The sequence below is a fragment of the Heterodontus francisci genome, unplaced genomic scaffold, assembly GCF_036365525.1.
Source record: "Heterodontus francisci isolate sHetFra1 unplaced genomic scaffold, sHetFra1.hap1 HAP1_SCAFFOLD_43, whole genome shotgun sequence".
Classification (NCBI taxonomy): Eukaryota; Metazoa; Chordata; class Chondrichthyes; order Heterodontiformes; family Heterodontidae; genus Heterodontus; species Heterodontus francisci.
Genome location: NW_027141852.1, coordinates 19,570,107 through 19,597,883, shown reverse-complemented (window position 1 = coordinate 19,597,883; position 27,777 = coordinate 19,570,107). Strand labels below are relative to the sequence as shown.

Here is a 27,777-nt window from a genome sequence, read left to right as displayed (position 1 = left end):
AGTGAGCATGGATTAATAAATGGGAGTTCATGCTTGACTAACTGCATTTTTTGATGAACAAACAGAAGGATGATGGATTTTAAGACAGGATGGATGGATGGATTAAGAATGGATGAGAAGGTACCACATAAAAGGGCGGTGAACAAAATTGAGGTTCATGGAATAGGAGACTCTCTGTCCAATTGGATAGAAAATTGCCTGAAGGACAGAAAATAAAGAGTCGTAGTAAATGGTTCTTTGGCAGACTGGAGGATAGTCGACAGTGGGTGTTCTCCAATGGTCACTGCGAGAACCACTGCTTTTCCTGCGATATGTAAATGACTAGGATCTTGGAATATAGAGTAGAATCTCAAAGTATACCGAAAGCACCAAACCTGGAAGAGTGGTAAACAGTGAGGATGAAATGTCCTTCCTGCAACAGGACAGTGATAGGCAGAATGGGCAGACAGGTGGCAGATGGAATTTAATATGACTTGTGTGAGGTGATGCACTTGAGCAGAAGGAACAGGGAGAGGCAATATATACTTAATGGCACAGTTCTAAAGAGAGCTAAAAATAATACTTTTTGCAAATGGCTTGTTGGTCTGGGGGTATGTTTTTCACTTTGGGTGTGTGATTGGATAGCATGTGAAAGGTCCTGTTTTCAAATCCTGCATGACCTCTACTTCATTTGTGTTTTCAGTTGAAGGTCATTGATTGGTTGCAGCCTTACAAAAAGCGGAGTTGACTTTCACACGGAGCCTATTTGAGGACCAGAGAACTGGATTCAAAGAGCCTGTTGACAAAATTGAAATGAACTAAATGTACAGATTGCCAAGTGTGTGTATGAAGGTGAAGCAGTAACTGAGAGCTGGATCCAAAAACTACAGGACTGGGTTCTGGTATGGAATGGAATTCTTCTGTGTTTCTGTTGTTTGTCTTGGATTAACTCATCGATTTTTTGTTTTTCACTTTGCCGATGCGTTTGAATAATTGTGGATCCTTCTTCAGGGTATTTTCTTTCACCAGGTAGTTCTGACCTCTGATGATGTTGATCGTAATCAGCTTCAACTCGCTGATAGTTTTGGAAGTGAGCAGATTTCCTTTGCTTGAGTCTGCAACATGTAACTCAGTCTGACATGTGGATCCATGGCAGGATTTGAAAGCTGCCCCAGCATCGGAGCATACATTGCATCCATACAATAAGAGACCGAGTAGAAGTGATAGTTCAGTCAGTCGAACATGAGACTTTTCATCTCAGGGTTGTGAGTTTGAGTGCCATTCTGTTTCTCCATTTTTTTAGGCTTCACTAGCAGAGAGTACAAGGAGTGTTTGCAATGAAATTCAACAACAGTATGAGAAAGTCTCACTTTGATTCGGGAATCTTATCTCTCTGCAGCATCTCACTGTGAAAGATTGAACTTTATCTCATTTCATTGTCAGCTCAGAGTCACTGCGGCTCAGTGGGACTTCTGGCTGACTCCCGCTTCACAATCCATCAGTACTGAGAAAGCAATGGGGAATATTACTCACATGTTGTGTTCTGTAACCTTTTGCAAAAAATTGAATTATGTATTTTCTTCCAAAACATTCATTCTCAGTTCTGGGAAAAATAGAGAATATGATTGACTGTATCAGTAAGTGGGAAAAGTTAAAATATGCTTTGACCAGTGGAGAAATGGGATGAGAATAAATAGTAGCAAAATACTGCGGATGCTGGAAATCTGAAATAAAAACAATAAATGCTGGAACCACTCAGCAGGTCTGGCAGCATCTGTGGAAAGAGAAGCAGAGTTAACGTTTCGGGTCAATGACCCTTCTTCGGAAGTTCCGAAGAAGGGTCACTGACCCAAAACGTTAACTCTGCTTCTCTTTCCACAGATGCTGCCAGACCTGCGAAGTGGTTCCAGCATTTGTTGTTTTTTTTTTAGAATAAATAGTGCCCTTCTCTGATTTCAACTGCACAAGCACTTTCAATTTGGCTCTGTAGCTTAGTTGGTTACAGCACCTGTCTAGTAAACAGGAGATCCTGGGTTCAACTCCCAGCAGAGCCTTATTACAGTGTGCTTTAGAAGTTTCCAAATCAATAATTTTATCCATGTCTTGTGAATTTTGACTTCGAATTCAAATTTCATAATGAATTTCAGTCACAGGAGAAAACAGCCATTGTGAAGGATCTGAGTTTGGAATGGCTGTTCCTCCTTGTACAGAAATTCAGTGCTGATATTTCAAAGGCAACTTCTTTCAAAGAAGTTTGTTCACAGATGCATTCAACCTGGAAAAAAGCTCGACATTCATCTCACTGAAGGAAAGTGTGACCGTGTTGTATGTTTCAGAGTGTTTCTGTCGTTATGTGTTGCTTTCAACCGTGACTGGGACATGTCGCAAGCGAGAGGGTTGAGCCGAGGTTTGGAATATTTGTCAGTCAGGAACAAGAAAAATCAAAGGAAGCGAATAAGAAAACCTGTGTCTCATGTGGTTACCGAGAGATGGTGAGAAGATATTAAACTTTGTTCTATTCAATACAGCTGTGATTAACTTTGACCTTTTCTGCCTTTTGTAAACAGTATTTGAAGTGTCTCGGGAACAGTGTTCAGTGGGGTCTGGGTGAGCAGTTGCGGAGTGTAACAGGGTCAGGACTGGATGCAGGAAGTTCTCTGACAGTCTCTCTCTCTCTCTCTCTGATGGGTTTGAGTTGATTTTCAACTGGCAGCTGTTGGTGTTTCAATAAATGAAACAAGTTCCCTCCACCCATTTTTGGACAGACAGTGTATTACAAGGATGTAAAGGGTTAATGCTGGAAACAGTGGGATCAACCCCTCCCACTGTCAGAGTGATGATGTAACAGTCACATGAGATGAGGTTTGGGAGGAGAGAGCAGCACCAAGGATGTCAGTTTCGGAGGCTTGATGAGTGTGTATATAGTATTGTGTAAATTAGAAAAGAGTTCTTAGTTCTTTCAGCTGGAAATGAGTCCAGAAAATATCGAGAAACTCACAATTTTATTATTCAGGAGTCGAGACACAGATATTAATTCCAAGTGACAGTTCTGGGTTCATTTAACAAAAAAAAACGGTAGAGAATAATATCACTCACTGATTGAAATCCCCCAGTGAGGAGACAGTTAAACAGGTGATCTATTGGGGCATCCTTCGATCCAAGGTTTCGGCAGCATTTAATCTCTCTTTTTGGTGAAATTCTTTGTTATTTGCATCTTCTTTTTAATCCAGCTTTGATGGGTGGGTGAAAAAACTCAAAAAAACTGAACAGTTCCATCCTTTCTTTTCTTCCTTCTTCCCTTCTTTCCATCAGTTTCGTTTTTCTGTCCCAGATCAATATAATGATGAGAATCCCAATTTAATCTGCTGTTTTATCCATTCCAATCAAAATTCAACATTCCAATCAAATCTATTTGTTATTCCACAGTCTTTTACTCTGTTGTATTCTCTCACAGTCTGTTTGATGAACAATGTTACATCTCACTCTGTCCTGGTGAAGATCAGAAGCAGTGATATCTGTTTACACCACCCGACAAGTCGGCCTGAAGCTGTGCCTCGCCGATCATGTGGAGTTAGGAACATCGGAACATAGGAGCAGGAGTCGGCCATTCAGCCCATCGAGCCTGCCCCACCATTCAATATGATCATGGTTGATCATCCACTTCAATGCCCTTTTCCCCACCCTTTCCTCATATTCCCTTACACCATTTGTATTTAGAAATCTGTCAATCTCTGCTTTAAACATACTCAATGACTGAGCTTCCACAGCCCTCTGGGGTAAAGAATTCCAAAGATTCACAACCTTCTGAGTAACAACATTTCTCCTCATCTCTGTCCCATGTGTCCTTGGGGGTGCTTTTGCTAACGCTGTTGGGGAGGGTTTAAACTAATGTGGCAGGGGGATGGGAACCAAATGAGGAGGTCAGTGGACAGTAAGGAGGTAGTAACTAAAGCCTGTAAGGAACCAGATAATGAAGTCAGCGTGACTAAGGGGAAGAGTAGGCAGGGAGCAGATGATGAACGCAGAGGGACTGGTGGTCTGAGGTGCATTTGTTTTAATGCAAGAAGCGTAGTAGGTGAGGCAGATGAACTTAGGGCTTAGATTAGGACCTGGGAGTATGATGTTATTGCTATTACTGAGACTTGGTTGAGGGAAGGGCACGATTGGCAACTAAATATCCCAGGATATCGATGCTTCAGGCGGGATAGAGAGGGAGGTAAAAGGGGTGGAGGAGTTGCATTACTGGTCAAAGAGGATATCACAGCTGTGCTGAAGGAGGGCACTATGGAGGACTCGAGCAGTGAGGCAATATGGGCAGAACTCAGAAATAGGAAGGGTGCGGTAACAATGTTGGGGCTGTACTGCAGGCCTCCCAACAGCAAGCATGAGATAGAGGTACAAATATGTGAACAGATTATGGAAAGATGTAGGAGCAACAGGGTGGTGGTGATAGGAGATTTTAATTTTCCCAACATTGACTGGGATTCACTTAGTGTTAGAGGTCTAGATGGAGCAGAATTTGTAAGGAGCATCCAGGAAGGTTTTCCAGAGCAGTATGTAAATAGTCCAACTCGGGAAGGGGCCAGACTGGACCTGGTGTTGGGGAATGAGCCCGGCCAGGTGGTTGAAGTTTCAGTAGGGGACTACTTTGGGAATAGTGATCACAATTCCGTAAGTCTTAGAATACTCATGGACAAAGATGAGAGTGGTCCTAAAGGAAGAGTGCTAAATTGGGGGAAGGCCAACGATACCAACATTCGGCAGGAGCTGGGGAATGTAGAGTGGGAGCAGCTGTTTGAAGATAAATCCACATTTGATATGTGGGAGGCTTTTAAAGAGAGGTTGATTTAGCGTGCAAGAGAGACATGTTCCTGTGAAAATGAGGGATAGAAATGGCAAGATATGGGAACCATGGATGACAGGTGAAATTGTGAAACTAGCTAAGAGGAAAAAGGAAGCATAAATAAGGTCGAGGCAGCTGAAGAAAGACGAAGCTTTGGAAGAATATTGGGAATGTAGGACCAATCTGAAACGAGGAATTAAGAGGGCTAAAAGGGGTCATGAAATATCTTTAGCAAACAAGGTTAAGGAAAATTCCAAAGCCTTTTATTCATATATAAGGAGCAAGAGGGTAACTAGAGAAAGGATTGGCCCACTCAAGGACAAAGGAGAAAAATTATGCGTGGAGTCAGAGAAAATGGGTGAGATTCTAAATGAGTACTTTGCATCGGTATTCACCGAGGAGAGGGACATGACAGATGTTGAGGTTAGGGATAGATGTTTGATTACTCTACGTCAAGTCGGCATAAGGAGGGAGGAAGTGTTGGGTATTCCAAAAGGCATTAAGGTGGACAAGTCCCCAGGTCCGGATGGGATCTATCCCAGGTTACTGAGGGAAGCGAGAGAGGAAATAGCTGGGGCCTTAACAGATATCTTTGCAGCATCCTTAAACACGGGTGAGGTCCCGGAGGACTGGAGAATTGCTAATGTTGTTCCCTTGTTTAAGAAGGGTAGCAGGGATAATCCAGGTAATTATAGACCGGTGAGCCTGACGTCAGTGGTAGGGAAGCTTCTGGAGAAGATACTTAGGGATAGGATCTATTCCCATTTGGAAGAAAATGGGCTTATCAGTGATAGGCAACATGGTTTTGTGCAGGGAAGGTCATGTCTTACCAACTTAATAGAATTCTTTGAGGAAGTGACAAAATTGATTGATGAGGGAAGGGCTGTAGCTGTCATGTACATGGACTTCAGTAAGGCGTTTGATAAGGTTCCCCATGGTAGGTTGATGGAGAAATTGAAGTCGCATGGGGTCCAGGGTGTACTAGCTAGATGGATAAAGAACTGGCTGGGCAACAGGAGACAGAGAGTAGCAGTGGAAGGGAGTTTCTCAAAATGGAGACGTGTGACCAGTGGTGTTCCACAGGGACCCGTGCTGGGACCACTGTTGTTTGTGATATACATAAATGATTTGGAGGAAAGTATAGGTGGTCTGATTAGCAAGTTTGCAGACGACACTAAGATTGGTGGAGTAGCAGATAGTGAAGGGGACTGTCAGAGGATACAGCAGAATATGGATAGGTTGGAGAGTTGGGCAGAGAAATGGCAGATGGAGTTCAATCCGGGCAAATGCGAGGTGGTGCATTTTGTAGGATCCAATTCAAGAGTGAACTATACAATAAATGGAAAAGTCCTGGGGAAAATTGATGTACAGAGAGATTTGGGTGTTCAGGTCCATTGTTCCCTGAAGGTGGCAACGCAGGTCAATGGAGTGGTCAAGAAGGCATACGGCATGCTTTCCTTCATCGGACGGGGTATTGAGTACAAGAGTTGGCAGGTCATGTTACAGTTGTATAAGACTTTGGTTCGGCCACATTTGGAATACTGCGTGCAGTTCTGGTCGCCACATTACCAAAAGGATGTAGATGCTTTGGAGAGGGTGCAGAGGAGGTTCACCAGAATGTTGCCTGGTATGGAGGGCGCTAGCTATGAAGAGAGGTTGAGTAGATTAGGATTATTTTCATTAGAAAGGCGGAGGTTGAGGGGGGACCTGATTGAGGTGTACAAAATCATGAGAGGTATAGACAGGGTGGATAGCAAGAGGCTTTTTCCCAGAGTGGGGGATTCAATTACGAGGGGTCACGAGTTCAAAGTGAGAGGGGAAAAGTTTAGGGGGGATATGCGTGGAAGGTTCTTTACACAGAGGGTGGTGGGTGCCTGGAACACGTTGGTAGACGTGGACACGATCGCGTCTTTTAAGATGTATCTAGACAGATACATGAATGGGCAGGAAGCAAAGAGATACAGACTCTTAGCAAATAGGCGACAGGTTTAGATAGAGGATCTGGATCAGCGCAGGCTTGGAGGGGCGAAGGGCCTGTTCCTGTGCTGTAATTTTCTTTGTTCTTTGTTCTAAGTGGTTTCCCCATTATTTTGAAATTGCGTCCCCTGGTTCTCGACTCCCCAACCAGGAGAAACATCTCAGCTGCATCTACCCTGACTGTCCTTTAAGTATTTTGTGGGTTTCAATGGGATCACCTCTCATTCTTTGAAACTCTAGAGAATACAGCCCGTTTCCCCAATCTCTCTTCATAGGACAGTCCCACCATCCCAGGAACAAGTCTGATGAACCTTTGTTGCACTCCCTCTGTGGCAATAATATCCTTCCTAAGGTCAGGGGACCAAAACTGCACACAGTACTCCAAGTGCGGTCTCACCAAGGTTCTTTACAATTGAAGCAAGAATTCACTATTCCTGTACTCAAATCCTCTTGCGATAAAGGCTAACATACTATTAGCCTTCTTAATTGCTTGCTGCACCTACATGTCAGCTTTCAGTGACTTATTGACATGGACACCCAGATCACCCTTATATTCTGTACCTCAGCTAATAAAGGAAAGGATTCCATATACCTGCTGAACCACCTTATTGACCTGTCCTGCTACCTTCAGGGATCTGTGGACATTCACTCCAACGTCCCTCACTTCCTCTACACCATTCAGTGTTCTCCCATTAATTGTGTTTTCCTTTGCCTTTTTTTGCATCTGCTCTCGCTGTTCCCTGCACTCTGAGTGAACTCTTGCTCCCTCTCCTGGGCTCTTTATGCTCCATTCTGCTCTCACTGTTTCCCGCTCTCTTGATGTATCAATATTTGTTTGCCTTGTGTTTAATTTAAAATATGGATTAACTGTATTTTACAGTTGTAGGTTTTATTTGGTAGTCCTGTACAAGTTGTGGATTGTTATTTAATATTTAGCTCTGTGAAAACGATTGTGAATGAAAATATAACTTTCAATCTTATACATGGGCTGGTCTGCAAGCTCCAAGTCCTTCATTTTGTAGTAATGGAATTGATACTGTATCTTTCAGTCTTAATCTGTGTGGGATTTTTGAACTGGTATGTAATGCATGACTTGGTCTAACGTCTGATGTACATTATTGGGATTCATGGGATCATAGGAAATAGGGGCATTAGGCCATTCAGCCCATCGAGCCTGCTCCGCCATTCAAACAGATCGTGACTGATCATCTACCTCTACGCCATTTTTCCCTGCGATCTCCATATCCCTTGATCCCGTTAGTATTTAGAAATCTATCGATTTCTGTCTTGAATATGTTCAATGATTGAGGCTCCACAGCCCTCTGGGATAAAGAATTCCACAGAGTTCCCACCCACTGAGTAAAGAAATTCCTGCTCATCTCAGTCTCAAATAGCCTATCCTTATTCTGAGACTGTGTCTCCTTGTTCTAGACTCACCAGACAAAGGAAACATCCTATCCATATCTACCCTGTCACACCCTGTAAGAATTTTGTCTGTTTCAATGAGATCACCTTTCATTCTTCGAAACTCCAGAGAATTTCGGCCCAGTTTCTGCAGTCTCTCATCATAAGACAATCCCACCATCCCAGGGGATTAGTCTGGTGAATCTCCGTTGCACTCTCTCCATGACACGTCTATCCTTCCTTAGATAAGGAAACCAAAATTGTACAGAATATTCCAGGTGCGGTCTCATCTAGACTTTATACAATTGAAGCAATACATGTTTAACCATGTACTCAAATCCCCTTTCAATGAAGACAACATACCATTTGCATTATTAATTGTTTTCTGCACCTGCACACTAGCTTTTAGTGTCTCATGAACAAGGACACCCAGGTCCCTTTGGACATCAACACTTTCCAACCTCTCACCATTTAAGAAATACTCTGTCTTTCTGTTTATTCTACCAAAGTGGAGAACTTCACACTTATTCACATTATATTCCGTCTGCCATGTTCTTGCCCATTCACTTACCCTGTCCAAATCCCCTTGAAGCCTCCTTGCATTCATTCTGTACCTTTCAATCAGGTAAATTTTGTCTGTTCAATTTCAAGTTTTATTTTTTAAATGTGGCCATGGTGACAGAGTTTATTTAGATCTGACAGCGTGTTTGTTTTTGGACTGCGATTGATGTATCAACCTATCAGCTGTACTGAATTGGAGTGAAATGGAATCAACTTCTGTCTCTCCTGCTGTTGTTTGACTGAATGAAAATGTGTCTCTTGACTTTGGGATCAGTGTCTGACTACTTCTTTTGTTTGTTCCAGTGGAACTGATGAGCTGGCAGTATCTCTGTGCTTTGGGAGTGATCCTGTACCGACTGTGTGTTGGCACGAAACAAAAACAAGAAATGCTGGAATCACTCAGCAGGTCTGGCAGCATCTGTGGAAAGAGAAGCAGAGTTAACGTTTCGGGTCAGTGACCCTTCTTCGGAATGTTCGAAACGTTAACTCTGCTTCTCTTTCCACAGATGCTGCCAGACCTGCTGAGTGATTCCAGCATTTCTTGTTTTTGTTTCAGATTTCCAGCATCCGCAGTATTTTGCTTTTATTTTAGTGTGTTGGAAAAAGCTCGCTGCACTTTTCTTTGTGTCCAAGAATAACCACATCCATTCAGGTTCCAAAGCAGTGGCTGCTGGAAGCAGATGCTGTTTGTTCCCTTCCCCCAGGCCCGGGAAGTCTCCATTCGCAGCTGATTTAAACCATCTTCCCCTGATTGAGTGAATGACTACACAGACTGGGTTGGGGAAAGGCTGCGCATGCGCTCCACTCCTCATTGTGACGTCTCACTGGGGGCGGTGCTGCATCGCGCCTGCGCAGATCCCTGCAGCAATTCAGCATTCAAACATCAATGGGAACTTTCCCCATTTCACCCTCATCAAAGTCCCAAAGAAAGTGAAGAGGGGCTTGGACTGGAGGGAGGGAGGGGCGGGGTAGGGAGAACCGAGAACCCAGAAAGCTGCCCACTTGCCCCATTTACATGCTCAATTTGTGGTCATTTCCTGCAGGGGGTTTGTTATTATTGAGCCCCTCCTGGTAAAACAATCCAATAGAAAGAGGGGAGAAAGGAGGGAGCTGGTGTGTTTGCTGGGACCTTGCAGAATTCATTTCAGCAGCAAAAGTCCCGGGTTATATTAACCCGAGTGAAACACGCTGTCAGTGAGAGGAAAACCGAACGGCCCTTTTCATCTTTTCATTGGAAACAAAGTAGAGCCGGAAGTGCGGCGAGCAGAGCAGGCACACAAGCTCAATGACAGGAGAGCTCGGCCGTCCCTGAGTTTCAGCTCCCGGCTCTTACATTTCCTCATCCACACTGTCTTTACTGTGGATGTTCAGGGGTTCCTTGTCGGATATGAGGACTGTATCCATTAAACATTCTGAGCCAGGAGATCCACACACTCTCTGTTATCAAGATTTATGGGCAGGAATGTTTCAAATCTTTGTCTATTAAATCATTGTATTATTAACAGAACTAATGAGGCAATCAGTTCATTATTTGAGTTCTCTCTGTGACCGCGTGGGTTTCCGCCGGGTGCTCCGGTTTCCTCCCACAGCCAAAGACTTGCAGATTGATAGGTAAATTGGCCATTGTAAATTGCCCCTAGTGTAGAGAGGTGGGAGAAGAATGGTGGGGGATGTGACAGGGAATGTAGGATGAATGTAGGATTAGTATAAATGGGTGGTTGTTGGTTGACATAGACTTGATGGGCCGAAGGGCCTGTTTCAGTGCTGCATCTATTAATAAATAACTGATTTTTTTGATGAAGTAACAGAAAAGGTTGATGAAAGGAAAGCAATGGATGTTGCCTATATGGATTTTAAGAAAGCGTTTGACAAACTACCACATAAAAGGCTGGGTAACAAAACTCAGGCTCCTGGAATAGGAGGGTCAGTATCTGCTTCGATTAAAAAATGGATGAAATATCAAGAAAAGCGAGTTGTGATATTTGGTTGTTTTTCAGAATGGAAGATGGTGAACAGTGATGTCCACAAGGGTCAGTGTCAGGACCACCATATATAGAAATGACTCGAATATTGGAATCACAGAATCACAGAATTGTTACTACACAGAAGGAGGCCATTTGGCCCATCATGTCTGCACTGACTCTCCAAATGAGCAATTCAACTCATGTCACTTCCCCGTCCTCTCCCCATAATCCTGCACATTCTTCCTTTTCAGAGAACAGTCTAATTCCCCTTTGAATTCTTCAACTGAACCTGCCTCCATCACATTCTCAGGCAGTTCATACTTTAACCACTCGCTGTGTGAAAAAGTTTTTCCTCATGTCGCTTTTGCTTCTTTTACCAATTACTTTAAATCTGTGCCCTCTAGTTCTCAATCCTTTCACAAGTGGGAACAGTTTCTCCCTATCCACTCTGTCCACACCCCTCATCATTTTGAATACCACTATGAAATCTCCTCTTAGCCTTCTTTTCTCCAAGGAAAACAGTCCTAACTTCTCCAATCTATCTTCATAACTGAAGTTCCTCATCCCTGGAACCATTCTCATGAATCTTTTCCATAATCTCTCCAATGCCTTCACATCTTTCCTAAAGTGTGCGCCCAGAACTGGACTCAGTACTTCAGCTGAGTCCAGTGTCTTATACAAGTTCAACATGACCTCCTTGTTCTTGTACTCTATGCCTCTATCACTAAAGCCGAGGATACTGTATGCTTTATTAACCGCTCTCTCAATCAATGACTTATACCCCCAGGTCCCTCTGCTACTGGACCCCCTTTAGAATTGTACCCTTTATTCTATATTGTCTCTCCATGTTCTTCCTACCAAAATGAATCAATTCACATTTCTCTGCATTGAACTTCACCTGTCATCTGTCCTCCCATTCCACCAAATTGTCTATGTCCTTTTGAAGTTCTGCACTATCATCCTTACAGTTCACAATGCTTCCAATTTTCGTATCATCCATAAACTTTGAAATTCTGCCCTGTACACCAAGGTCTAGGTCATTAATATATATCAGGAAAGGCAAGAGTCCCAACACTGACTCCTGGGGAACTCCACTACAAACCTTCCTCTAGTCCGAAGAACATCCATTGCTCACTACTCTTTGTTTCCTGTCACTCAGCCAATTCCATATCCATGTTACTACTGTCCCTTTTATTCCATGAGTTATAACTTTGCTCACAAGTCTGTTGTGTTGCATTGCATCAAACTCCTTTTGAAAGTCAATAAAAGCAAAATACTGCAGATGCTAGAAATCTGAAATATAAACAAAAAGTGCTGGAAGTACTCAGCAGGTCTGGCAGCATCTGTGGAGAGAGAAACAGAGTTAATGTTTCAGCTCAGTGACCTTTCAGATGCTGCCAGACTTTTTGAAAGTCCATGTACACCACATCAACAGCATTGCCCTCATCAACCCTCTCTGTTACCTCATCAAAAAACTCCAGAAGGACAGTTAAACATGATTTTCCCTTAAGAAATCCATGCTGGCTTTCTTGAATTAACCCACATTTGTCCATGGGACTATTAATTTTGTCCCGAATTATTCTTTCGAGAAGTTTTCCCACCACCAAAATTGAACTGACTGGGGAGTGAGACGAGGTGAGTTGCTCCAACAGAGATCCAGCACGGGTTCGACAGGCCGAACGACCTCCTTCTGTGCTGTAGCCATTCTATGATTGTATGATTCTAGCGACAACTGTTGATGGAGAGGCAGTGATGCAGGAATGGGTTGACAGAAAGGGGAAAGTCTGGGCTGGTGTGTGTTTGCAGCATTTGCAGCTTGTGTTCGGGTTTGTGAATAAAGGTGATTTGGAAGCTGTGTTCCAAATTGAAGTGTTTGTTGGAAGCAAGAAGTTGATGCAAATTAAGATTAAAACGTGTTGAGATGAAGCATGGTGTGATTGTGGGCAGCAGTAAATATAGTGTTGGTGAATTATTTGTGTTAATAAACTTCCACTGCGCCCTCTGCTGCAGGCTGCTGTTTATATCCAGCTGTGTATTAGTGCTGTGTGTTCGCGAGATAAATGTTTGTTTCAACGCTGTTTATAAAGCAATAGCATTGCACTCAAACAGTCCCAGACATAGCAACACACGTACAAAAGCAAAATACTGCAGATGCTGGAAATCTGAAACATAAACAGAAAATGCTTGAAATAGTCAGCAGGTCTGGCGGCATCTGTGGAGAAAGAAACAAAGTTAATGTGAGCTAAGGAAACCGACCTGAACTGTTAACTGTTTCTCTCTGCACAGATGCTGCCAGACCTACTGAGCATTTCCAGCATTTTCTGTTTTTATTACAGCAACACAGGTGTTGGGAGGCTCAGCCTGGCTACACAATGTTACAAGGACGCTGAGTAACACCATCGACAACGGGACAGAGAGAAAAACACACAGAAAACCAAGAATAGACGATGAGGAAGCAAAAGTGAGGGACAGAGAGAGAGGCAACGAGACTGAGATGGAGAAACAAGGCATTTGTATGATTGTGTTCTCCCTGTTATCTGAAGGTATTTCCTGTTGTGTAAATATGTTTTCTGTTGTGTAAAGATGTCCCCTGTTGTTGTGTAAAGGTTTTCCCTATTATTGTTTTATTTTCTGTTGCTGACCGTCTCCTGACTGTGACCATTTGCCCTGGTTTTATTGTGGCCAACATCACCATCTGGTGGTGGAGCAGAGGCTCTGCAGGAAGGGGTTGACAAAGGGGGAGAGACACGGCTGGTCCGTGTTTGCAGTTTGTGCAGCTTGTGTTCGTGTGAGCAAAAGTGAGTTGTTACTGATTGATGTGATCACGAGAAGAAAAAAGCTGATTGCAGTAGAGTGCCTCAGGAAGCATCTTGTTATGATATTTTAAAAGTGAACTGTTTGTGTTGCTACCGAACATAAATAGCAGAGAATGGTTTCGATCTATTGATCTCTGGGTCATGGGCCCAGCACGCTTCCGCTGCGCCACTCGGCTAACTACTGTTTTAAATTTTAGCTGCCTGTTAGTGAAATATGTTCATTTCCCCAATGTTTTTCTCAAAATAGGATTGTCGTCTGAATGCTCAAGAATCCCAGACTCAGCAACACACGTGCTGACGGACTCACCCTCATTGCACAATGACACAAGGACAGTGAGTCACAGCACCGACAATGAGGCAGGCAGAGAAATACACACAGAAAACCAGGAAGAGATTATCAGGACCCAGAAAGGAACAGACAGAGAAAGACACACAGAAAACCAGGCAGAGACAGCGAGAGACCAATGATTTATGTAATCGTGTTCTCTATTGTGTAAAGATGTCCCCTGTGTTTTTAAAATATTTTTCCTGCTGTGTAATATGTTCTCTGTTGTGTTACTGTATTCGCTGTTGTGTAAAGATGTTCTCTGTTATTGTGTAAAATGGTTCCCTGTTGGTTAAAGATCTTCTTACTTGTGTAAATATGATCCATCTTGTGTAAAAGTGTTCCGGGTTGTTTAAGTATGTTCCCTGCTCTGCAATGTCGAGCTGAGTCTGCACTGATGGAATTGCTACAGTATCTTCCAGTCTGATACTGGATGAGGGCTGGAATGTGATCCAACGCACAGTCTTTACAAATTAAATTGCTATTGTATCTTTTATTTTCACAATCCAGGGGGAGTTTTAAACTGAATTCTCAGTTTGTATCTCAGGTTATACTATCTTTCAGATTCTCTCAATTTGATATCACACTTGAGATTTAGACTTAAGAAAGGATGTACTGGCATTGGAGGAGTTCAAAAGAGATTCACTCAGCTGATTCCTGAGATGAAGGGGTTGACTTATCAAGAACGGCTAAACAGGTTATTCATTCGAGTTCAGAAGAATGAGGGGTGATCTTTTTGAAACAAACAAGATTCTGAGGGTGCTTAACAGGGTAAAGAAGGGCCTCTGACCTGAAACATTAACTCTGCTTCTCTCTTCACAGATGCTGCCAGACCTGCTGAGTATTTCCAGCATTTCTTGTTTTTATTAACAGGGTCGATGTTGAGAAGATGTTTCCACTAGTGGGGGAATCTCAAACAAGGCGACATAGTTACAGAATAAGGGGACACTCATTTAAAACTGAGATGCAAAGGAATTTCTTCTCTCAGAGGGTAGTGAATGTCTGGAATTATCTACCCCAGACAGTTGTGGAGACGAGATCACTGAAAGTATTTAAAGAGGAAATAGATAGATTTTTGAAATATTGGAGAGTTGAGGGCTATGAAGAGCTGGCATGAAAGAGGAATTGAGGTCTGGGGCAGATCAGCCATGATCTTACTGAATGGCGGGGCAGGATTGAGGGGCCGAATGGCCTACTCCTGCTCCTATTTCTTATGTTATGTTATATCTAATGTATATGTCAGGATGCACTATGGGAATTAATACTGAAACTTATAAACTCATAATGTGTGTCAATATTGGGCTGGTATTTAACTTGAATCTCAGAGTACATTATTGTGGTTAATTCTGTAACTTTGAAATGGGAACTCTGTGCTATAATGAAAACAAGAAATGCTGGAAATACTCAGCAGGTCTGGCAGCATCTGTATAGAGAGAAGCAGAGTTAACGTTTCAGGTCAGTGACCTTTCATCAGATGTGAAACTGATCAATCCACTGTTACAAATACTCCATCTCAGACTCCCTCCTGACAGTAACTAATCCTTTCACAGAGACTGTGGGTGGTTCTGAAAAGAGCCTTTGGGTTATGAAATGACATTTTTCCACTTTACTTTTTCTGGGAGTTCTGAGCGCTGAGAATGATTCTCACTGACATATACAGGGCAACAGACCGACTGATTTGACATAACGGTGTAACTAATGTTTGGGCTAACTCATGGCATCAGGTCAAACATGGGCAAGGAAACCTCCTGCTGATTATCACCTACCACCCCCTCCCAACCACACCCTCTCCCCGCCCCTCAGCTGATGAGTCAGTACTCCTCTATGTTGATCACCACTTGGAGGGAGCACTGAGGTGGAACAGCGCGCAGAATGTAGTCTGGCTGGGGGATGTCAATGTCCATCACTATGAGTGGCTCGGTAGCACCACTACTGACCATGCTGGCCGAGTCCTAAAGGACATAGCTGCTCGATTGGGTCTGCAGTAGGTGATGAGGGAACTAACAAGAGGGAAAAACATACTTGACCTCATCCTCACCAATCTGCCTGCCGCAGATGCATCTGTCAATGACAGTATTGGTAGGAGTGACCACTGCACAATCCTTGTGGAGATGAAGTCCCGTCTTCACATTGAGGATACCCTGCATTGTGTTGTGTGCCACTACCACTGTGCTAAATGGGATAGATTTTGAACAGATCTAGCAATGCGTAGCTGGGCATCCATGAGGTGCTGTGGACCATTAGCAGCGGCAGAATTGCACTCAACCACAATCTGTCACCTCATGGCCCGGCATATTCCCCCACTCTAACATTACCAACAAGCTGTGGATCAACCCGAATTCAATGAAGAGTGCAGGAGGACATGCCAGGAGAAGCACCAGGCATACCTTGAAATGAGGCGTCAGCCTGATGAAGCTACAGCCCAGGACTACTTTCATGCCAAACAGCAGAAGCAGCATGTAATAGACAGGGCTAAGTGATCCCACAACCAACGGATCAGATCGACACCCTGCCACATCCAATGATGAATGGTGGTGGACAATTAAACAACCAACAGGAGGAGGTGGCTCCACAAATATCCCCAACCTCAATGATGGGGGAGCCCAGCACATCAGTGCAAAAGACAAGGATGAAGAATTTGCAACAATCTTCAGCCAGAAGTGCCGGGTTGATGATCCATCTCGGCCTCCTCCTGAAGTCCCCAGCATCACAGATGCCAGTCTTCAGCCAATTCAGTTCACTCCGGGTGATATCAAGAAACGAATGAAGGCATTGGATACAGCAAAGGCTACAGGCCCTGGCAATATTCCGGCAATGGTACTGAAGACCTGTGCTCCAGAACTTGCCGCGCCCCTAGCCAAGCTGTTCCAGTACAGCTACAACACTGGCATCGACTCGGCAATGTGGAAAATTGCCCAGGTATGTACTGTACACAGATAGCAGGACAAATCCAACCCAGCCAATTGCTGCCGCATCGGTGTACTCTCAATCATCAGTATAGTGATGGAAGGTGTCATCGACAGTGATATCAAGTGGCACTTGCTTCACAATAACGTGTTCAGTAACACTCAGTTGGGTTCCGCCAGGGCCATTCAGCTCCTGACCTCATTACAGCCTTGGTTCAAACAAGGACAAAAGAGCTGAACTCAAGAGGTGAGGTGAGAGTGTCTGCCCTTGACATCAAGGTAGCATTTGACTGAGTATGGCATCATGGAGCCAGAGCAAAACTGGAGTCAATGGGAATCAAGAGGAAAACTCTCCACTGGTTGGAATTGTACCTATCACAAAGGAAAATGGTTGCGATTGTTGGAGGTCAATCATCTCAGCTCCAGGACATTACTGCTGGAGTTCCTCAGGGTAGTATCCTCGGCTCACCCTTCTTCACTACTTCATCAGTGACCTTCCTTCAATCATCAGGTCAGAAGTGGGGATGTTTGCTGATGATTGCAACATTCAGCACCATTCGTGACTCCAAAGATACTGAAGAGGTCCATGCAGAAATGCAGCAAGTCCTGGACAATATCCAGGCTTGGGCTGATAAGTGGCAATTAACATTCATGCCACACAAGTACCAGGCAATGACCATCTCCAACAAGAGAGAATCTAACCATCTCCCATTGACATTCAACAGCATTACGATCGCTGAATCCCCCATTATCAACTTCCTGGGCGTTCCCATTGAACAGAAACTGAACTGGAGTAGCCTTATAAATAGTGTGACTACATGAGCTGGTCAGAGGGTAGGAATCATGCGGTGAGTAACTCACCTCCTGACTCCCAAAGCCTGTCCACCATTTACAAGGCACAAGTCTGGAGTGTGATGGAATACTCTTCACTTGCCTGGGTGGGTGCAGCTCCAACAACACTCAAGAAGCTCGACACCATCCAGGACAAAACAACATGCTTGATTGGCACCCCATCCACAACATTCACTCCCTCCACCACTGACGTACAGTGGCAGCAGTGTGTACCATCTACAAGATGCACTGCAACAATGCACCAAGGCTACTCAGGCAGCACCTTCCAAACCTGCATCCTCTATTGCCTAGAAGGACAAGGGCAGCAGATGCATGGGAACACCACCACCTGAAAGTTCTCCTCCAAGCTACACATCATCCTGACTTGGAACTATATCGCCATTCCTTCACTGTCGCTGGGTCAAAATCCTGGAACTCCCTTCCTAATAGCACTGTGGGTGTACCTACCCCACATGGACTGCAGTGGTTCAAGAAGGAAGCTCACCACCACCTTCTCATGGGCAATTAGGGATGGACAATAAATGCTGGCCTGGCTGGCGACGTCCACATCCCATGAAACAAATAATTAAATACAATAACAGCTCATCTCAATTCCTGGCATTTCTAAATCCCACCAGTCCAACATAAGCTGAACAATTATTGCATGTTGTGATTGACGGTCTGATCTGTAAACTGCACTGTATCACAGATTGCTGACATTTGCTAACTGGAAGTGAGAACTGCAAAATCGGGACAGTAGTTCACATAGTCTGTCAGTGTGAAAGAATCAGGCAATGTGAGGTAATAGAATTTGTCTGTAAATATTGCACTCATATTGCTTTATATTTTTATATTGAAAATGAAAGTAATCATTTCGTGAAAATAGTGACATGATGTCCAAACTTTGGTAGCCAGTTGTTTTTGTCTTGCACTCAGCAGGGCAATCCACAAGAATACCAATTTAAAGGAAATCAACAACTTTCTTCTGTATGAGAATAGAGTTCTGATTGGTTGGCAAGTGAACTCTGATTGGGCGAGGCATTGCCATTCAGAATGCACCAGTTTATGGTAACTGACAGATAACTGCCCAGCTTTGTTTGAAATTTAAACCAGGCAGCTTGACTCTGATTGGTCAGGGCATTGCCCTGAGGAATCAGCCAGTGAATGCTGTCACTTATTTTGTTTAGCTGAAACTGGCACAATGTGTGTGCATGTTCTTTCTATCTGCAAAGAACAGGGCCCTGTGTATTAATATATGTAGTTTACAGTACACACCAGTGCACCACACTGCGAGCCCTACTGACAGTCTTAAATCGGTTGTCAGTGTAATTCTTAGCACACTGAAAATTATTTAGCAAATGTTGTCCTATTGTGGAATCTCATCTCATGTTGGATACTGTGTTTTGAGTTTTGCAAGCACGGGTTGGTTGGGTAGGGCCCATTGCGAACAGCGGAAGGGACATGTTATTTGATACAATCCGCCAGTTTTGGGATGTACGGTCTAGAAACCTAGCATCACACTGGTATTGAAATTCATGTATCACGTTACTTATTTGTGTGATAGACAGGACGTCTCTTTTGCTTGACAGCAGCATCCTGTTAGTGGCAAACACCACACTTGTTGCTCCTGCATAGTAACAGCAGGAAATAGCGAGCTTCACCTGTTACTCAAATACTGGGGATAAATTACCCTTCCAGGGTAATTTGAGTAGACTGGGCACTTTTCAGGGCTCAAAATGACGGCCTTCAGCCCATTTATAAGTTTGTGTGATATACAGATAGAAATGATCTGATCAGTGGAGCCATTGTAATGCAGGATGTCTTTGATTCGCCCTATTTCAGCATCAAGCTTGCATGGTGAGCAAATGGCTCAGCCCTATTTATGAGGTTGCCGATAAGACCAATCTTATAGCGCGTGGAACTGTAATAATCCCAACGCGTGCATTGACCAGTGAAGGTAGGTTTGTGGTAGACCGTGGTAGAAAACCACTCAGCAGATTTCTCAACTAGTACATCAAGGAAAGGGAGCTCATTTGACAGCTCCATTCCAAAGGTGAATTTGAGTGCAGGATGGAGCCCATGAAGACGTGCAAGGAAGTTATTTCATGCAGCTGCGGATTCAAATATAGCAAACATATCATCTACATATTGGAAATATGCAAGAGGTCGGAGGTTAGGTGTCATTCCCTTAAAAACAGGTTTGTCATGGAATCCAACAAAGATGTTTGTGAGAGCTGGGCCTGGAGGGGATCCCATGGCAACACCAGCGATACATGGTGTCAATAAAATTGAACTCAACTGTGCAAGTTGCCGAGTTCAATGAATACTGATTCATACAATGGTGACGGGTCGAGATTGCCATGATATAGCACTGCAGTGCAAATATCTATGGCTTCCTGAAGTGGTACATTGGTGAATAGTCTAGCAATGTCAAATGACACATGGACACGGCATTGCTATCGATATGCAAGTCCTGTATGGTCTTCACAAATGTGAAGGAATCCTTCACTGTGCATGTGGAGAACTTGCTCAAAAACTGGTTGTAACAATTTGCCCAACCATTTGGCAAATTCATTTCAGGATACTATTTACATTACTTCAAATAAAGAAAACACAACGACACAAAGAACTGAGCACAACGCTGAAAGTTTCACAGCAAATAGTCAAATGGGAAAAGGATGAAATACAGAAAGAAAAAGCCTAAAATACTGAAAACACTCAGCCAGTCCGGAAACAACTGTGGAGAAGAGAAGCTCGGGTTAATGGTCCAGTTCTGTGACCCTTCTATAGACCTGAAACATTGCTCCTCCTTTCCTCTCTCCACAGATACTGCTGGAACTGACGAGCGTTTCCAGAATCATCTGTTACTATTCAGATAAGATCACAGCTGATCTCCTACATCAACTCCATCTTACCACACGAGCACAGATCCCTTGATTCCCTTAGTATCCAAAAGCCTATCGATCTCTCTCTTGGATATACCCAATAATTGAGCATCCACATCTCTAGAGTCACAGAGAGATACAGCACTGAAAAAGGCCCTTCGGCTCACCGAGTCTGTGCCGACCAACAATCACCCATTTATACTAATCCTACATTCATCCCATATTCCCTACCACGTTCCCACCATTCTCCTACCACCTATCTACACTAGGGGCAATTTACAATGGCCAATTTACCTATCAACCTGCAAGTCTTTGGCTGTGGGAGGAAACCGGAGCAACCGGCGGAAACCCACGGGGTCACAGAGAGAACTTGCAAACTCCGCACAGGCAATACCCTGAACAGAACCGAGGTCACAGGAGCTGTGAGGCTGCGGTGCTAACCACTGTGTGTAGAGAATTCCAAAGATTCACAATACTTTGAGTGAAAAGAAATTCTCCTCTTCTCAGTCCTAAATGATTGAGCCATTTATACTGAGACTGGGATCCCTAGTTCTAGATTCCCCAGCCAGAGGAAACATCCTCCCAGCATTTACCCTGTTAAATCCCTTAAGAATTTTAGGTGCCAGTAAGATTACCTCTCACTCTTCTAAATTCTGAGGAATATCTTTTTTTTTATTTCCAAAATATAGTTTATTCATAAAAATCTGTAAAAATTACATTGCCAAACAGTTTCAAAACAGCACCAAAAAATACAAACATTGCAAGGGAGATCAGTTTCCTTCAATACTGTCATGAGTTTCTTCTCAACCCTTCCATTTCACAATTGTCATGCCAATTACAGTTTTACATTTACAGCAATTGAAAATATCAACGATACAGTTCGAGTGGCTTCCCATGGATCCAGCCCCTCAGTTCAGCTTGGTGGGGGGAGCTTACACAGTGGTCTTTCCTCATTGAGCCTTTGCTGCGGCTGCCCCAAGCTTTAGTGCGTCCCTCAGTACGTAGTCCTGGACATTGGAATGTGCCAGTCTGCAACATTCGGTGGTGGACAACTCTTTGCGCTGGAAGACCAGCAAGTTTCGGGCAGACCAAAGGGCGTCTTTCACCGAATTGATAGTCCTCCAGCAGCAGTTGATGTTTGTCTCGGTGTGCGTCCCTGGGAACAGCCCGTAGAGCACAGACTCCTGTGTTACAGAGCTGCTTGGGATGAACCTCGTAAAAAACCACTGGATCTCTTTCCACAACTGCTTTGCGAAAACACATTCCAGGAGGAGGTGGGTGACCCTCTCTTCCCCACCACAGCCACCACGGGGGCATTGTGCGGAGGGGGCGAGACGTCGGGTGTGCATGAAGGATCTGATGGGGAGGGCCCTTCTCACCACCAGTCAAGCTACATCTTGGTGCTTGTTTAAAAGTTCTGGTGATGAGGCATTCCGCCAAATGACTTTGACAGTCTGCTCGGCGAACCATCCGACAGGATCCACTGTCTCCTTTTCCTGTAGGGCCTTGAGGACATTCCATGCAGACCACTGCCTGATGGACTGGTGGTCAAAGGTGTTTTCCTGCAGAAACTGCTCCACGAAGGATAGGTGGTACGGCACGTCCCAACTGCATGGAGCGTTCCGCGGCAATGTGACCAGGCCCATCCTTCACAACACCGGGGACAGATAGAACCTCAGCACGTAGTGACAGTTGGAGTTTGCGTACTGGAGGTCTACACACAGCTTGATGCAGCCGCACACGAAGGTGGTCATCAGGATGAGGGCCACGTTGGGTACATTTTTGCCGCCCTTGTCCAGAGATTTGAACATCGTGTCCCTCTGGACCCGGTCCATTTTAGATCCTCAGATGAAACAGAAAATGGCTCGGGTGACTGCCACAGCGCAGGAGTGGGGTATGGGCCAGACCTGCGCCATGTACAGCAACAACGTGAGTGCCTCGCACTTGATGACCAGGTTCTTACCTACAATGGAGAGGGATCTCTGCCCCTCCCTTCCGAACCATATCCCCAGCATCTTCAGGTCGTCTGACCTGACGGTGAAGGGGACAAAGGATCGGTCAGCTCAGTTCCCAAAGAACATGGCCTCGCTCTTGCCGTGGTTAACTTTGGCTCCCGAGGCCAGTTCGAACTGGTCGCAGATGCTCATCAGTCTGCGCACGGACAGCGAATCCGAGCAGAAGACGGCGACATCATCCATGTACAGGGAGGTTTTGACCTGAGTGCCTCCGCTGCCTGGGATTGTCAACCCTCTTATGCTCGCATCCTTCCAAATAGACTCAGCAAAGGGTTCAATACAGCAAACAAACAAGACCGGGGAGAGAGGACAGCCCTGTCTGACTCCAGATTTGATCGGGAAACTTTCCGATTCCCACCCATTGATTGAGACTGCGCTACTGATGTTTGTGTAGAGCAGTTTGATCCAATTGCAGATTCCCTCCCCAAACCCCATTTTGGAAAGCACATCCATCATGTAGGTGTGCGATATCCTGTCAAAAGCCTTCTCCTGGTCCAGGCTGATGAGGCAGGTGTCCACCCTCCTGTCCCGTACGTAGGCGATCGTATCCCTGAGTAGCACGAGACTATCAGAGATCTTCCTGCCGGGTACAGTACAGGTCTGATCATGGTGGATCACCAACTCCAGAGCAGACTTGACTTGACTGGCTATGACTTTGGACAGAATCTTGTAGTCAACATTAAGCAGTGAGATGGGCCGCCAATTGCTGATTTCTGCCCTCTCCCCCTTCCGCTTGTAAATGAGGGTGATGATGCCTTTCCTCATGGATTCTGACATGCTGCCGGCCAGGAGCATACTCTCGTATACTTCCAGCAGGTCCGGGCCGACCCAGTCCCACAGGGCCGAGTACGAGGAATATCGGCCTTGTCGACTCAATTTCTTCTCATCGGACAATTCCCTCATCCCAGGAAGCAATCGAGTGACACTTTGTTACACTTCAAGGCAAGAATGTCCTTCGTTAGATAAGGGGAACCAAAACTGTACACAGTTCTCCAGGTGTGATCTCACCAAGGCTCTGTCTCATTGTAGTCAAACTTCTTTGTTCTTATAAAAACTCTTCACAATGTTGAACACAGCTATTAACTGCCTCATTAACATCTCTGCGCTAAGAAGAAGGACCCCTGCTTCACACACCCTAGACCCCTATTCTTTCCACATTAGCTGAATTCTTGTATCTCTGATACAATTCTAGTAAATCTCCTCTGTGCCCTCTCTGAGGCCTTGACATTCCTGCTAAAGTGTGGAACATGGAATTAGACACAATGCTCGAGCTGAGGCCTATAACCAGTGAGATTTATAAAGGTTCAGCCTCAATTCCTTGTCTGTGTCCCGTACTCTCATTTCTGGTTTCGAACTCAATGTCGACTCTGAGCTGTTGAAACTGCCTGAAGAAACATTTCCACCCAACAAAGCGCTCGGAATGTGAGAAGGGACAAAGTGAGTGACCAAGTACATCAACTCCAAGTAAAACTCCACCATGTAGTGAAAACACTCGAAACACAACGGCTCTTTTAAGAGCCACCCACAATCTCTCTAAAAAAGCTGCACCAACATCTCTCTAGAATTGGTTTATTTCATTGGTTTTAATGCTCAGTAACTCTCTGGAACTTTCTCACTGTCTTTGTGTTTTCTGTTTCAATCTGGTATGGAGATTCTGGGAAGATGAGTTTCACTGCCTGGGAGGATCTTTGTGATTTTCCTGCAGAATGCAGCATCAGTGAAGTGGTCACCTGCACTGAGCAGGTCAAGCGCAAGATGTAACCATGTGGTGTCTGCTCTGAAACGGCAGGGCCGCACTCCCTGTGGATTCGGCAGTCAAAAAACTCGACCATTTCTCTCAAACACAAAACAAAGTCTCTTTTCAGAGTCACCCACCGCCTCATAGGGACAGCAGTGATCTGGGAACGGGAGCTGGGGTGTGTTTTATGCCGGAAATAACAGTTAATGATTTATGTTGTGCTCTCGTTATATTCCAATCTCTGAATTGAGCCTTTCCACTGCACCAGGGTTATGGGGAGAGTTTTAATCGTTTCTTTTCTAAACGTACAGACGATGTTATAAAGTTGCTGATTTATCCAGATGGCGGATTCTCCCCTCACAGTGAAAAGTAACATCACACCTTCACATCTGCCCATTGTTTTATAATTGAATAATTAGTCAAATGGAATTATTTGTGATGTTATTTCCCCCGAGACGGTGTTTCCTGCAGTGAAACTGATCAGTTTCAGCTCAGTCATTCAGGGACCAAGAATTCCTGCAGTTTGAGCCCGCTGTAACCCCAGCCCACTTCTGATTGGTCACCCTCTTCTCATAAAGTCAGTGACAGCACATGAGGAGGCCATTCGCCCTATCAAGTCCATGTCGGGTTTCCAATCTGTTCAGTCCCCGACTCGATCCCCAAAGCCCTGCATAATCCCTTTGGGTCAAAATGACCGTGACAGGACTCGGACCTGCAATCTTCTGATAACATCATGAAATACACTGAAATCAAACGCCTTACCCATTAGGCCAACGGCCATTAGATAAAATGAACGATCCAATCGGAGAACCTCGAAGCACAAAATACAGCAAATCATTGGCTGAACCTGTCAACCTGGCAGAATATTTGAATTCGTGAAAGCCGCCAATTTCACTGTGGAAAAGAAGTGATCAACTGGAAAAGTACATAACAATCTATTTTCCCATCATGATTTAAAAAAAAGCTTTTAAAACACAATTCTGCTTTTACCGACTCAAATTGCTGGCGCTATTTTATGAACAGCTTTATTTTGCCAATTTTTGTCAACTTCTTATCTGTAACTGACAGAAAAAGACTCAGTTCAGCAATCTTTCACGCGACAAATAACTCAAACTCGGTGTGGAAGTAATAAATTACAGACTATTGGTAATTCCCCTTCACACAGGCTTCAGGGGGACAGTGAGAAGCCACTGAAATAGTTGCTTCATCCTTTTAAAAGGTTCCCATTCTGTCCTGTTACTGATGTGTTGAAATCAGATTTGTATTTAACAAGTTATTTCTGTGAAAACAAAATCCTCAACGGACCAGCTGGGAATCTGGGAATCACTGAAGTAAAATAAAAGGCTTTTGATTGAGAAGACGGGACCTTCTCACCAGCAGCCGGGTTACATTCCCCTCACATCCTTACACAGTGAGCTGCTCTCTCCTTCGAGAAATAGACAGCAGCAGTTGGAAGTTCAGTAAAAGGATCGGTTCATTGAGACAAGTTTCTGACTGACAGGTGGTGCTGAATATTAATACAAGAAGGTCCTGGAATGGGAAACAAGTGTCCAGAGTGGGGTCTGAAATCAGGACAGGGAAATGGCCAGCACTGACACAGATCATTTCATTATTACATTGATATCTGACTGTCTATAAGGAGAAGCGAGTTAAACGCATGATGGTGAAAGGAATGGAAGATGACGCTGGTTGTTCTAGATGAAGAGGGATAGACAGAGGTGTGGGTACAGCAGACTTCAGACAGTAATCAGCCCTTTCAGATACTGTGGGTGGATCTGAAAAGAGCCTTTGGGTATTTGATAAAATCCTGGCAGATTGACTTGGTTTTTGTGCCCGGAGCGCTGGTTTTCTTGGGCAGCAGCACGGCCTGGATATTCGGCAGCACCCTGCCCTCAGTGTCCTGGAATCAAAAGCAAGTGTCCAGAGTGGGACCTGAAATCAGGATAGGGAAAAAAGCTCTTTGTTTAAAAACCCTCAAATAGCTACCTTGTAATCGGTCAGGTTACTAATGTTTTAGTTAGTGTAATTTATAATAATTACTAATTAGAAAGTGCTGTTTGGACAGAGTGGAAAGCTGTGAGTTGATGTGTGAGGGACTTCACTGACTCGGGGAAGGAGGTGCTGTTTGGTCATTTCTTTTCTGCCTTTTCAGCCTCCATGGTACAGGGGAAGAAGCTGATTGGTGAGTAACTGGTAAATAATTCTACTTATTACATTTATTACACGAGCAACAATTAGTTTGCAAAGCTAAGTAATGGCAGGGCAGCTCGGCCAAGTGGAATGTGCCTCCTGTGGTATGTGGGAAGTCATGGATGCACCATGTGTCCTTGACAAACACATCTGCAGGAAGTGTCACCAGCTGCAGAAGCTTGAGCTCCAGGTTTCAGAACTCGAGCAGCAACTGGAGTCAGTGTTGTGCATCCGCAAGGCAGAGAACTACGTGGATAGGACTTTTCAGCAGGTTGTCACCCCAGTGCTGAAGAGAGCAAAGGCTGAGAGTGATTGGGAGTTTGCCAGACAGACACGAAGGTCAAGGCAGGTAGTGCAGGAGTCCCTGGAGGGCATCCCAATTTCTAACTGGTATTCAGTTCTGAGTACTGATGGGAGAGAGGGTTCCTCTGGAGAGTGCAGTGAGAGTCATGACCAGAACTCCATGGGTGGCTCAGCTGTGCAGGGAGGGAGTAGAAAATACAAGCGAGCAAGACTGGTAGGGGATTGTATAGTTAGGGGAACAGATAGGTATTTCAGTGCTCGCAAACCAGGTTTCCTCCTTGGTGCAAGGATCATGGATATCACTGGCTACAGAGCATTCTGGGGGGCAAGGATGCACAGCCAGAGGTCGTGGTCCACATTGGTACCAACGATATAGGAAGAACGAGGGATGAGATCCTTCAGGCTGAGTTTAGGGAGTTAGGAAAGAGATTAGCAAGCAGGACCTCAAAGGTAGTAATCTCCAAATTACTCCCAAGGCCACATGCTAGTGAGTATAGAAATAGGAGAATACACCAGATGAATGCATGGCTGGAGAGATGGTGCAGGAAGGAGGGCTTCCGATTTCTGGGGCATTGGGACCAGTTCTGGGGAAGGTAGGACCTATATAAGTCGAACCGTCCACACCTGAACAGGACCAGAATGAATATCCTTGCAGGTGCTGTTGGGGATTGTTTAAACTAATTTGGCAGCTTGATGGGAACCTGAGGGCAGTTTCAGACAGGGCAATTTCAGGGCAGGGAACGGGAGGCAGAAAATTAGCGAATGACTCTGAAAGGCAGAAGAAGCAAAGTTTAAAATGTGTGCAGCAGAGGAATTTGGCAGTGTTAAAGGATATTTATGTATTTAAGGAGGCAACTTGATTGAAACATATCAGATCCTGAGGAGTCTTGACAGGGTGGATGTGGAAAGGATGTTTCCCCTTGTGGGAGAATCTGGAATTAGGAGTCACTGTTAAAAAATAAGGGGTCACCCATTTAAGACAGAGATGAGGAGAATTTTTTTCCCTCAGAGGGTGGTGAGTTTTTGGAACTCTCTTCCTC

At 44.5% G+C, this 27,777-nt stretch overlaps 1 non-coding gene across 1 annotated transcript; it reads left to right on the top strand.

Moving 5' to 3' along the window:
• The first annotated feature begins 1,959 nt into the window (after nucleotides 1-1,959).
• trnat-agu (transfer RNA threonine (anticodon AGU)) lies at nucleotides 1,960-2,033 on the top strand. Its single transcript has one exon. It is a non-coding gene; the product is annotated as a tRNA-Thr (tRNA).
• Nucleotides 2,034-27,777: the final 25,744 nt, after the last annotated feature.